The sequence below is a fragment of the Tachyglossus aculeatus genome, chromosome 22 (assembly GCF_015852505.1).
Source record: "Tachyglossus aculeatus isolate mTacAcu1 chromosome 22, mTacAcu1.pri, whole genome shotgun sequence".
Taxonomy (NCBI): Eukaryota; Metazoa; Chordata; class Mammalia; order Monotremata; family Tachyglossidae; genus Tachyglossus; species Tachyglossus aculeatus.
This window is the reverse complement of record NC_052087.1, coordinates 51,921,927-51,936,543: the sequence shown is the minus strand read 5'-3', so window position 1 is coordinate 51,936,543 and position 14,617 is coordinate 51,921,927.

Here is a 14,617-nt window from a genome sequence, read left to right as displayed (position 1 = left end):
AGGAGGAGCAGAGGAAAAGGGATACATCATCAGGTTGGATACAGTCCCTGTCCCACATGGGGGGGTAGGCAGTCTTAATCCCCATTTTACAGATGTGGAAACTGAGGCAAAGAGAAATGAAATGACTTGCCTAAGGTCACACAACAGAGAAATGGTGGAGCTGGGATTATTAGTGTTATTATTATGGTATTTGTATACCATAATAATATGGTATAATATGGTATTTGTTAGACACTTACTATGTGCAAGGCACTGTGTGAGAAGTAGTTTGGCGTAGAGCATGAGCTTGGGAGTCAGAAGGTCATGGGTTCTAATCCTGATCTGCTACTTGTCTGCTGTGAGGCCTTGGGCAAGTCGCTTCACTTCTCTGGGCCTCAGTTACCTCACATGTAAAATGGGGATTAAGACCGTGAGCCCCATATGGGACAGGGACTGCGTCCAACCCGGTTTGCTTGCATCCATCCCAGTGCTTAGTACAGTCTTGGCACATAGTGAGTGCTTAACAAATACCGCAGTTATTGTTGTTATTATTATTATTACTAAATGCTGGGGAGAATACAAACAAATCAGGTTGGACACGGTCCCTGTCCTGCATGGGGCTCACGGTCTTAATCGCCTTTTTCCAGGAAAGGAACTGAAGCCCAGAGAAGTGAAGTGACTTGCCCAACCAAGGTCACACAGCAGACGAGTGATGGAGCCGGGATTAGAACCCAGGTCCTCTGAGACCTAGGCCCTTTCCACTAGGCCACACTGCTTAGCCTTCCAATCCATCAATGGTCCAGTGCTTAGTAAAGTGCCTGCTACATAGTAAGCGCTTAGCAAATACCATTTTTTTAATGGTATTTATTGAGCGCTTACTGTGTGCAGAGCAGTCCACTAATAATAATAATAATGATGGTATTTTTTAAGCACTTATACTTCCCAAGTGCTTAGTACAGTGCTCTGCACACAGTAAGTGCTCAATAAATACAATTGAATGAATGAATGAATGAATGAATGTGCAAAGCACCGGGGAGATACAGGGTGATCAAGCTGTCCCACGTAGGGCTCACAGTCTTAATCCCCATTTTACAGATGAGGGAACTGAGGCGCAGAGAAGTTAAGCGACTTGCCCAAAGTCACACAGCTGACAATTGGCGGAGCCAGGATTTGAACCCACGACCTCTGACTCCAAAGCCCGGGCTCTTTCCACTGAACCATGCTAAGCACTTGAGAGTCTACAACAGAGCTGATAGGCAGGTTTAGGGTAGTGGTTCCTCCTTATCCTGCCCCCAACCTTAGAACAAAAATTAACAATTATGGTATTTGTTAAGCACTTATTATGTCCCAGGCACTGTACTAAGCTCCCAGGCCACACACCACGGGGACTGGTGGCCAGGGACTCTGCTAGCCCCTGGCCTCAAACCTTCCCTTTTCCTCTCCCCCACTACTGGCCCCAAAGCACTTATGTCCATATAATAATAATAATGGCATTTATTAAGCGCTTACTATGTGCAAAGCACTGTTCTAAGCGCTGGGGAGGATACAAAGTAATCAGGTTGTCCCATGGGGGGCTCACAGTCTTAATCCCCATTTTCCAGATGAGGGAACTGAGGCGCAGAGAAGCGAAGTGACTTGCCCAAAGTCACACAGCTGACAAGTGGCAGAGCTGGGATTTGAACCCTATCCGTCACTTCATTTATTTGTACTGATGACTGCCTCCCCTAATGCTAATAATCATGGTATTTGTTAAGCGCTTACTATGTCCCAAGCACTGTACTAAGTGCTGGGATAGATACAAGGTCATCAGGTTGTCCCACGTGGGGCTCGCAGTCTTCATCCCCATTTTCCAGATGAGGGAACTGAGGCACAGAGAAGTTAAGCGGCTTGCCCAAGGTCACACAGCAGACGAGTGGCGGAGCGGAATTAGAACCCACATCCTCTGACTCCCAAGCCCGGGGCTCTTTCTACTAAGCCACGCTGCTTCTCACTCTAGATGTGAGTTTGTTGTGGGCATGGAATGTCACCATTTATCGTTGTCTTGTACTTGTCCAAGGCTTAATGCAGTGCTCTGCACACAGTAAGCGCTCAATAAATACGATTGATTGATTGATTGATTACTTGTACGTATCTATTCTATTTATTTTATTTTGTTAGTATGTTTGGTTTTGTCTCCCCCTTTTAGACTGTGAGCCCGCTGTTGGGTAGGGACCGTCTCTATATGTTGCCAATTTGTACTTCCCAAGCGCTTAGTACAGTGCCCTGCACACAGTAAGCGCTCAATTAATACGATTGATGATGATGATGATTGATAGAGAAGCAGCATGGCTCAGTGGAAAAGAGCCCGGGCTTTGGAGTCAGAGGTCATGGGTTCAAATCCCAGCTCCGCCACTTGTCAGCTGGGTGACTCTGGGCAAGTCACTTGACTTCTCTGGGCCTCAGTTCCCTCATCTGGAAAATGGGGATGAAGACTGGGAGCCCCCCATGGGACAACCTGATCACCCTGTAACCTCCCCAGTGCTTAGAACAGTGCTTTGCACATAGTAAGTGCTTAATAAATGCCATCATTATTATTATTATTATTGTTATTATTATTATTATTGAAGAACATCTGGAGGGTCCCCAGGAGAAGCTCCCCTTCTGGGCTTCCCTGGGCCCCAGTTGGGGGGGGTCAAGTCATGCCAATTTGTACTTCCCAAGCGCTTAGTACAGTGCTCTGCACATAGTAAGCGCTCAATAAATACGATTGATGATGATGATGATCCTCTTGGGTAAGAAGCAGAACCATGGGACTGGGAGTCAGAAGGATCTGGGTTCTAATCCCTGCCCCGCCACGTGTCTGCTGTGTGACCTCGGCCAAGTCACGTCACTTCTCTGGACTTCAGTTCCCTCATCTGTAAAATGGAGATTAACACTGGGAGCCCCGTGTGGGACCGGGACTGTGTCCAACCCGATTATCTTGTATCTACCCCCAGCGCTTAAAACAGTGCCTGGCCCATAGTAAACGCTTATCAAACACCACAAATATTCTTGTTATTCATAATAATAATAATAATGATGGCATTTATTAAGTGCTTACTATGTGCAAAGCACTGTCCTAGATACCGGGGAGGTTACAAGGTGATCAGGTTGTCCCACGGGGGGGGCTCACAGTCTTCATCCCCATTTTACAGATGAGGTAACTGAGGCACAGAGAAGAATAATAATAATGTTGGGATTTGTTAAGCGCTTACTATGTGCAAAGCACTGTTCTAAGCGCTGGGGAGGTTACAAGGTGACCAGGTTGCCCCACAGGAGGCTCACAATCCCCATTTTCCAGATGAGGGAACTGAGGCCCAGAGAATAATAATAATAATAATAATAATGGCATTTATTAAGCGCTTACTATGTGCAAAGCACTGTTCTGAGTACTGGGGAGGTTACGAGGTGACCAGGTTGTCCCACAGGAGGCTCACAATCCCCATTTTCCAGATGAGGGAACTGAGGCCCAGAGAATAATAATAATAATAATAATGGCATTAAGTGCTTACTATGTGCAAAGCACTGTTCTGAGCGCTGGAGAGGTTACAAGGTGACCTGGTTGTCCCACAGGAGGCTCACAATCCCCATTTTCCAGATGAGGGAACTGAGGCCCAGAGAATAATAATAATAATAATGGCATTTATTAAGCACTTACTATGCGCAAAGCACTGTTCTGAGCGCTGGGGAGGCTACAAGGTGATCAGGTTGTCCCACGTGGGGCTCACAGTCTTAATCCCCATTTTACAGATGAGGTCATTGAGGCCCAGAGAAGTGAAGTGACTTGCCCAAAGTCACACAGCTGACAATTGGTGGAGTCGGGATTCAAACCCATGACCCCTGACTCCAAAGCCCGGGCCCTTTCCACTGAGCCACGCCGCCCAAAGTCACACAGCTGACTATTGGCGGAGCCGGGATTTGAACCCATCACCTCTTTCCACCGCGCCACGCTGCTTCTAGATAGACAGGGTAGACTCCCCTGCCCTCCCTGCCCTCAGCGAGCTTCCAGTCGATCCAAGTCACCCACCCCGTCTCCTCCTCACCCGGCGGGCAAGGCGGGCGAGGACTCTTACCGTGGGGGAAGCAGAATGCCAGGAAGGCGAGCAGCGGGACAGGATTCATCCTCGGGCCTGGGGAAAACTCTGGGAGCGGCTTTCCGGTACGGCCTGGCTTTTATCCCTGGACTCTTCCCAGGGAAGCGCTCGGCTCTGCCCGTGAACGCTGGGTAAATCCTGGGGCACCACTCCCATCCCGCTCCCTTTCCGGCCTGCCTCTGGGGATAGATGGGGAATGGGCACCTCTCAGTGGGCCTGGGGCACCGTGGCCACAGGAAGCTTACAGTCTAGAGGGGGAGGCGGACGTTACCAAAAATAAGGATATGGACATTAAGAATATGGACATTGGTTCTGTGGGGTTGAGGGAGCGATGTACTGTACTAAGCGTTTGGGAGAAAACATTGCAGTAGAGTTGGTAGATATGTCCCCTGCCTACAATGAATTGACAATCTAGAGGGGGGAGAGAAACAGCATGGCTCGGTGGAAAGAGCCCGGGCTTTGGAGTCAGAGGTCATGGGTTCAAATCCCCGGCTCCGCCAATTGCCAGCTGTGTGACTTTGGGCAAGTCACTTCACTTCTCTGGGCCTCGGTTCCCTCATCTGGAAAATGGGGATTGAGACTGTGAGCCCCATGTGGGACAACCTGATCACCTCGTAGCCTCCCCAGCGCTTAGAACAGTGCTTTGCACATAGGAAGCGCTTCATAAATGCCATTATTATTATTCTCTGTGCCTCAGTTACCTCATCTGTAAAATGGGGATTGAGACTGTGAGCCCCATGTGGGACAACCTGATCACCTTGTAACCTCCCCAGAGCTTAGAACAGTGCTTTGCACATAGGAAGCGCTTAATAAATGCCATTATTATTATTATTATAGAAACATTAATATAACTATCCCCCCCCATCTTACCTCCTTCCCTTCCCCACAGCACCTGTATATATGTATACACAGCACCTGTATATATATATATGGGCTGACTGGTTTCTAGGACCAGAACATTGGCTCCTCCTCCATCACCATCATCATCGTCGTCGTCGGTGGTATTTTCTGAGCGCTTACTGCGTGTGGAGCCATCAATTGAATTTACTGATCGCTTACTGCATACAGCGCACCTGCTCCACCACTTTGCTGTGTGATCCTGGGCAGTTGCTTCACTTCTCTGGGCCTTAGTTACCACATCCGTAAAAGGGGGATTAGGACTGTGAGTCCCATGTGGGACATGATTATATGCTTATATATGACTATATGTTGCCAGCTTGTACTTCCCAGGCGCTTAGTCCAGTGCTCTGCACACAGTAAGCGCTCAATAAATCATCATCATCATCATCAATCGTATTTATTGAGCGCTTACTATGTGCAGAGCACTGTACTAAGCGCTTGGGAAGTACAAATTGGCAACATATAGAGACAGTCCCTACCCAACAGTGGGCTCACAGTCTAAAAAGGGGAGACAGAGAACAAAACCAAACATACTAACAAAATAAAATAAATAGAATAGATATGTACAAATAAAATAAATAAATAAATAGAGTAAAAAATAATGTACAAACATATATACATATATACAGGTGCTGTGGGGAAGGGAAGGAGGTAAGATGGGGGGATGGAGGGGGGGACGAGGGGGAGAGGAAGGAAGGGGCTCAGTGTGGGAAGGCCTCCTGGAGGAGGTGAGCTCTCAGCAGGGCCTTGAAGGGAGGAAGAGAGCGAGCTTGGCGGATGGGCAGAGGGAGGCCATTCCAGGCCCGGGGGGAATACGATTGATTGATTGATTGATCAATTGATTGATTGAATAAATACAATTGATTGATTGATTAGTACAGTGCTCTGCACACAGTAAGCGCTCAATAAATACGATTGATTGATTGATTGATTGATTGGTTAGCTTGGATCTACCCGAGAGTTTAGCACAGTGCCTGGCACATCGTAAGCACTTGAGAAATACCATTTTTAAAAAAATTATACTAACCACAACTGTGGTTTTTCACTCATTCAATTGTATTTATTGAGCGCTTACTGTGGTTTTTGTTTTATTATCAATCAATCAATCGTATTTATTGAGCGCTGACTGTGTGCAGAGCACTGTACTAAGCGCTTGGGAAGTACAAGTTGGCGACATATAGAGACAGTCCCTACCCAACAGTGGGCTCACTGCAGTAAGTTCAGGGGTGGACACAAGCAAATCGGGTTGGACACAGTCCCTGGCCCACATGGGTCTCACAATCTTAATCCCCATTTTACAGCTGAGGTAACTGAAGCCCAGAGAAGTTAAGTGACTTGCTCAGGGTCACACAGCTTGAGGGAGCACAATCTAACAGAGTTGGTAGGCACGTTGCCTGACCACAAGAAGCTTACAGTCTAGAGGGGGAGACAGACGTTACCATAAATAAGGATATGGACATTAAGAATATGGACATTAGTACTGTGGGGTTGAAGAAGGGATGTACTGTACTAAGCGTTTGGGAGAATACATTGCAGTAGAGTTGGTAGATACGTTCCCTGCCTACAATGAATTTACAATCTAGAGGGGGAGAGAAACATTAATATAACTATCCCCCCCCATCTTACCTCCTTCCCTTCCCCACAGCACCTGTATATATGTACATATGTTTGTACATATTTATTACTCTATTTATTTATTTATTTTACTTGTACATATCTATTCTATTTATTTTATTTTGTTGGTATGTTTGGTTTTGTTCTTTGTCTCCCCTTTCTAGACTGTGAGCCCATTGTTGGGTAGGGACTGTCTCTATATGTTGCCAACTTGGACTTCCCAGGCGCTTAGTACAGTGCTCTGCACACAGTAAGCGCTCAATAAATATGATTGATGATGATGATGATGATGATATCTATTCTATTTATTTTATTTTGTTACTATGTTTGGTTTTGTTCTCTGTCTCCCCGTTTTAGACTGTGAGCCCACTGTTGGGTAGGGACTGTCTCTATACGTTGCCAACTTGTACTTCCCAAGCGCTTAGTACAGTGCTCTGCACACAGTAAGTGCTCAATAAATACGATTGATGATGATGATGATGATATCTATTCTATTTATTTTATTTTGTTACTATGTTTGGTTTTGTTCTCTGTCTCCCCCTTTTAGACTGTGAGCCCACTGTTGGGTAGGGACTGTCTCTATACGTTGCCAACTTGTACTTCCCAAGCGCTTAGTACAGTGCTCTGCACACAGTAAGCGCTCAATAAATACGATTGATGATGATGATGATGATATCTATTCTATTTATTTTATTTTGTTACTATGTTTGGTTTTGTTCTCTGTCTCCCCGTTTTAGACTGTGAGCCCACTGTTGGGTAGGGACTGTCTCTATACGTTGCCAACTTGTACTTCCCAAGCGCTTAGTACAGCGCTCTGCACACAGTAAGCGCTCAATAAATACGATTGATGATGATGATGATGATGATATCTATTCTATTTATTTTATTTTGTTACTATGTTTGGTTTTGTTCTCTGTCTCCCCCTTTTAGACTGTGAGCCCACTGTTGGGTAGGGACCGTCTCTATACGTTGCCAACTTGTACTTCCCAAGCGCTTAGTACAGTGCTCTGCACACAGTAAGCGCTCAATAAATATGATTGATGATGATGATGATGATGATATCTATTCTATTTATTTTATTTTGTTACTATGGTTTTGTTCTCTGTCTCCCCCTTTTAGACTGTGAGCCCACTGTTGGGTAGGGACTGTCTCTATACGTTGCCAACTTGTACTTCCCAAGCGCTTAGTACAGTGCTCTGCACACAGTAAGCGCTCAATAAATATGATTGATTGATTGATAACTAAATAATGTATATTATTGCTATTATTATGAACAATAATAATAATGTATTGACAACAATTCCTCCAGTGGGGAAGGGCCTGAAGTGGATCTGGCCCATCTTTCCAGCGTGGCCTAGCAGAAGGAGCCCAGGATGGTGAATCAGGAGCCCTGGGTGCTAATCTTGCCTCTACCACTTTCGTTTTTATGGTATTTGTTAAGCGCTTACTATGTGCCAAGCACTGTTCTAAGCACTGGGGTAGATAAAAGGTGTCCCACGTGGGGCTCGCAGTCTTAATCCCCATTTTACAGGTGAGGTAACTGAGGCACAGAGAAACTAAGTGGCTTGCCTAAGGTCACACAGCAGGCAAGTGGCGGAGCCGGGATTAGAACCCACGTCCTCTGACTCCCAAGCCCGGGCTCTTCATCATCATCATCAATCGTATTTATTGAGTGCTTACTATGTGCAGAGCACTGTACTAAGTGCTTGGGAAGTACAAATTGGCAACATATAGAGACAGTCCCTACCCAACAGTGGGCTCACAGTCTAAAAGGGGAAGACAGAGAACAAAATCAAACATACTAACAAAATAAAATAAATAGAATAGATATGTACAAGTCAAATAAATAAATAGAGTAATAAATATGTACAAACATATATACATATATATAGGTGCTGTGGGGAAGGGAAGGAGGTAAGATGGGGGGGATGGAGAGGGGGACGAAGGGGAGAGGAAGGAAGGGGCTCAGTCTGGGAGGAAGGGGCTCACTCAACACAAAGCTCCCTGTTTCACCTGTCTGCTGTGCGACCTGGGGCACGTCACTCATTTTCTCTGAGCCTCAGTTTCCTCATCTGTAAAATGGGGGTTCAATCCCCATCTCCTCCCACTTTCAACTGTGAGGCCCGTGTGGGACAAGGACCGTATCTGATCTTATTGAATCGAGCCCAGGGTTTACTCTAGTGCTTGGCACCCATAATTTATTTTGTTAATGATGCTTTATTTCTATTTATTCCGACGACTTGACACCTGTCCACATGTTCTGTTTCGTTGTCTGTCTCCCCCTTCTAGACCGGGAGCCCGTTGTTGGGTAGGGACCGTCTCTATATGTCGCCAACTTGTACTTCCCAAGCGCTTAGTACAGCGCTCTGCACACAGTAAGCGCTCGGTAAATAGGATTGAATGAATGAATTGCCCTAAACAATTGGTGTAATTGTTACTATCATTTTTGGCCTAACCAGGATAGGGACAGCCTTTGCCTTAGGCCATTCAGGGAAGCCCAACCCTGCCGTTCCAGTCAGTCAATCAATCATATTTATTGAGCGTTTACTGTGCAAAGCAAAGTTCTGAGCATTTGAGAGAGGACAATAGGACAATATAACAGACACAGTCCCTGCCCAAAATGAACTTACAGTCTAGAGCGGAGGACAGACACTGATATAATAATAATAATAATAATAATGGTGTTTTTTAAGCGCTTACTATGTGCAAAGCACTGTTCTAAGCACTGGGGGGATACAAGGCGATCAGGTTGTCCCACGTGGGACTCACAATCTTAATCCCCATTTTACAGATGAGGGAACTGAGGCACAGAGAAGTGACGTGACTTGATATAAATAAATAAGTTACGGATAATAATAATGTTGGCATTTGTTAAGTGCTAACTATGTGCAAAGCACTGTTCTAAGCGCCGGGGGCGGGGGGGATATAAAGTGATCAGGTTGTCCCATGGGGGGCTCACAGTCTTAATCCCCATTTTACAGATGAGATAACGGAGGCTCAGAGAAGTTAAGTGACTTGCCCAAGGTCACACACAGACATGTGGCAGAGCCAGGATTCGAACCCATGACCTCTGACTCCAAAGTCCGGGCTCTTTACACTGAGCCACGCTGCTTCTCAGCTGGGGCTATGGACAGAGAAGCAGTGTTGCTCAGTGGAAAGAGCACAGGCTTGGGAGTCAGAGGTCATGGGTTCTAATCCCTGCTCCGCCACTTGTCAGCTGGGTAACTTGGGGCAAGTCACTTCAATCAATCAATCGTATTTATTGAGCGATTACTGTGTGCAGAGCACTGTAGTAAGCGCTTGGGAAGGGCAAATCGGCAACATATAGAGACGGTCCCTACCCGACAGCGGGCTCATGGTCTAGAAGGGGGAGACAGACAACAAAACCAAAACATACTAACAAAATAAAATAAATAGATCTGTACAAGTAAAATAAATAAATAAATAAATCGTATTTATTGAGCGCTTACTGTGTGCAGAGCACTGTACTAAGGGCTTGGGAAGTCCAAGTTGGCAACATATAGAGACGGTCCCTACCCAACAGCAGGCTCACAGTCTAGAAGGGGGAGACAAAGAACAAAACCAAACATACTAACAAAATAAAATAAAATAAAATAAGTGACCTCATCTGTAAAATGGGGATTAAGACTGTGAGACCCACGTGGGACAACCTGATCACCTTGCATCCCCCCAGCGCATAGAGCAGTGCTTCGCATATAGTAAACGCTTAACAAATACCATCATTATTATCATTATAAGTGCTGTGGGGCTGGGAGGGGGATGAATAAAGGGAGCAAGTCCGGGTGACACAGAAGGGAGCAAGAGAAGAGGAGATGGGATCGTGGTCACAGGGAGCCGACCAGCCTGGCTCAGTGGAAAGGGCACAGGCTTGGGAGCCAGAGGTCATGGGTTCTAATCCCGGCTCCGCCACTTGTCAGCTGTGTGACTTTGGGCAAGTCACTTCAATCAATCAATCAATCGTATTTATTGAGCGCTTACTATGTGCAGAGCACTGTACTAAGCGCTTGGGAAGTACAAATTGGCAACACATAAAGACAGTCCCTACCCAACAGTGGGCTCACAGTCTAAAAGGGGGAGACAGAGAACAGAACCAAACATACCAACAAAATAAAATAAGTAGGATAGAAATGTACAAGTAAAATAAATAAATAAATAGAGTAATAAATATGTACAACCATATATACATATGTACAGGTGCTATGGGGAAGGGAAGGAGTTAAGATGGGGGGATGGAGAGGGGGACGGGGGGAGAGGAAGGAAGGGGCTCAGTGTGGGAAGGCCTCCTGGAGGAGGTGAGCTCTCAGCAGGGCCTTGAAGGGAGGAAGAGAGCTAGCTTGGCGGAGGGGCAGAGGGAGGGCATTCCAGGCCCGGGGGAGGACGTGGGCCGGGGGTCGATGGCGGGACAGGCGAGAATGAGGTACGGTGAGGAGATTAGCGGTGGAGGAGCGGAGGTTGCGGGCTGGGCTGGAGAAGGAGAGAAGGGAGGTGAGGTAGGAGGGGGCGAGGGGATGGACAGCCTTGAAGCCCAGGGTGAGGAGTTTCTGCCTGATGCGCAGATTGATTGGTAGCCACTGGAGATTTTTGAGGAGGGGAGTAATATGCCCAGAGCGTTTCTGGACAAAGATAATCCGGGCAGCAGCATGAAGTATGGATTGATTCTCTGGGCCTCAGTGACCTCATCTGTAAAATGGGGATGAAGACTGTGAGCCCCACGTGGGACAACCTGATCACCTTGTTTCCCTCCCAGTGCTTAGAACAGTGCTTTGCACACAGTAAGCGCTTAACAAATGCCATTATTATTATTATTATCCCTGGCTAGATTTGGGCTGGGTTCCCCACAGGGCACCCCTAGGCCCTCTCTCCCCGACCTCGAGGTCGCAGTGGCCACCTCGGGCTTCCAGGTTTCCGGTCACCGTACACGCCCCGGGCCAGCTTGGAGACTAGTTCGGCTCGTGGCAGGCCAGGGCGGACCCTGATCCGGATCGCGCGGTGACGGCAACCCAAACACGGCACCATTTGCTGCCACGGTCGGCTGCGTGTCGTTTGCCCCGTCAATCACCTCGGCCCAGATCCCGCCTGGCCCTGAAGCTTTCAGATCCTGGTCCTGTTCCCCTCACCTGATCAGGAACCGGGAACCTCCCCTTATTTTTTTTTTTTAATGATATTTGTGAAGTGCTTGTAGGTGCCAGGCACTAAGTGCTGGAGTCGACACAAATTAATCAGATTGGACACAGTCCCTCTACCACATTGGGCTCACAGTTTTAATCCCCGTTGTACAGCTGAGGTAGCTGAGGCACGGAGAAGTGAAATGAGTTGTCCAGAAAGTCACCCACTTGTCTGCTGTGTGACCCTGGGTGAGTTGTTTCACTTCTCTGGGCCTCATTTACCTCATCTGTAAAATGGGGATTAAGTTTGTGAGCCTCATTCATTTGAAATGAGTTGTCCAAACTCACCCCCTTGTCTGCTGTGTGACCCTGGGTGAGCTGTTTCACTTCTCTGGGCCTCATTTACCTCATCTGTAAAATGGGGATTAAGTTTGTGAGCCTCATTCATTCGAAATGAGTTGTCCAAAGTCACCCACTTGTCTGCTGTGTGACCCTGGGTGAGCTGTTTCACTTCTCTGGGCCTCATTTACCTCATCTGTAAAATGGGGATTAAGTTTGTGAGTCTCATTCACTCATTCATTCATTCATATTTATTGAGCACTTACTTACTTACATATTTATTACTCTATTTATTTATTTATTTATTTATCTTACTTGTACATATCTATTCTATTTATTTTATTTTGTTAGTATGTTTGGTTTTGTTCTCTGTCTCCCCCTTCTAGACTGTGAGCCCGCTGTTGGGTAGGGACTGTCTCTATGTGTTGCCGACTTGTACTTCCCAAGCGCTTAGTACAGTGCTCTGCACACAGTAAGCACTCAATAAATATGATTGATTGATTGATTGATTACTGTGTGCAGAGCACTGTACTAAGCGCTTGGGAAGTACAATTTGGCAACATATAGAGACGGTCCCTACCCAACAACGGGCTGACAGTCTAGGATGTCCTCATGTGGGACAGGGACTGTGTCCAACCTAATTAGCTTTTGTGGTTAGGGAATATGTCTGTTTATTGTTGTATTATACTCTCCCAAGTGCTTATAACAGTGCTCTACACACAGAAAGCCCCCAATAAATATGATTGAATGAATGAATAAATGGATTTACCCCAATGCTTAGTACAGTGTCTGGCCCATAGGAAGTGCTTAATACCATTTTAACCCCCCCACCAAAAAAAAATGGGATTAAATCCCAATTTTGCAAAAGAGCAGCGAGGCATAGTGGCTAGAGCACAGCCTAGGAGTCAAAAGGTCGTAGGTTCTAATCCTGGCTCTGCCACTTGTCCGCTGTGTGATCTTGGCCAAGTCACTTCACTTCCCTGTGCCTCAGTTCCTCCATCTGTAAATTGGGGATTGAGACTGTGAGCCCCACGTGGGACAGGAACCGTATCCAACAAGATTTGTTTGTAACTACCCTAGTGCTTAGTACAGTGCCTGGCACATCATAAGCGCTTAACAAACACCACAATTATTATTATGAGGGAACTGAGGGGACGAAAGTGAAGTGACTTCCCTAAGGTTAAGCAGCAAACAAGTGGTGGAGTTGAAGCAGCTGGGCTTAATGGAAAAACCCCGGGCTTGGGAATCAGAGGTCTTGGGTTCTAATTCCACTCTGCCACCTACTTTGGGCAAGTCACTTAACTTCTCTGGGCCTCAGTTCCCTCATCTGTAACATGGGGATTAAGACTGTAAACCCCACGTGGGACAACCTGATCACCTTGTATCTCCCCCAGCCCTTTGAACAGCCCCCACTTTTCCTCTGCTCCTCCTCCCCTCCCTGTCACCCCCACACCCTCCCTCTGCCCTACCCCCTTCCCCTCCCCACAGCACTTGTGTATTGTTGTACATATTTATTACTCTATTTTATTAATGTGTATATAGCTATAATTCTATTTATTTTGATGGTATTGACGTCTGTCTACTTGTTTTGTTGTCTGTCTCCCCCCCTTCTAGATGGTGAGCCCGTTGTTGGGTAGGGATATACAGCACTTGTGTATATTTGTACATATTTATTACTCTCTATTTTATTAATGATGCTTAGGAGAAGCAGCGTGGCTCAGTGGAAAGAGCCAGGGCTTTGGAGTCAGAGGTTATGGGTTCAAATCCCAGCTCCACCAACTGTCAGCTGTGTGACTTTGGGCAAGTCACTTCACTTCTCTGTGCCTCAGTGACCTCATCTGTAAAATGGGGATTAAGACTGTGAGCCCCCCATGGGACAACCTGATCACCTTGTAACCTCCCCAGCGCTTAGAACAGTGCTTTGCACATAGTAAGCACTTAATAAATGCCATTATCATTATTATTATTAATGATGTGTATATAGCTATGAGACTGTGACACCTTTTAGACTGTGAGCCCACTGTTGGGTAGGGACTGTCTCTATGTGTTGCCAATTTGTACTTCCCAAGCGCTTAGTACAGTGCTCTGCACATAGTAAGCGCTCAATAAATACGATTGATTGATTGATTGAGCTATGATTTTATTTATCTATTTTGATGGTATTGATGCCCTATCTACTTGTTTTGTTGTCTGTCTGCCCCCTTCTAGACTGTGAACCCAGAAGCAGCGTGGTTCGGTGCAAAGAGCACGGGCTTTGGAGTCAGAGGTCAGGGGTTCAAATCCCTGCTCCGCTACTTGTCAGCTGTGTGATTTTGGGCAAGTCACTTAACCTCTCTGTGCCTCAGTTACCTCATCTGAAAAATGGGGATTAAGACTGTGAGCCCCCTGTGGGACAACCTGATTATCTTGTATCCCCCCCAGCGCTTAGAACAGTGCTTTGCACATTGTAAGCACTTGATAAATACCATTATTATTATTATTATTATTATTATATGTTGCTGATTTGCACTTCCCAAGCGCTTAGTACAGTGCTCTGCACACAGTAAG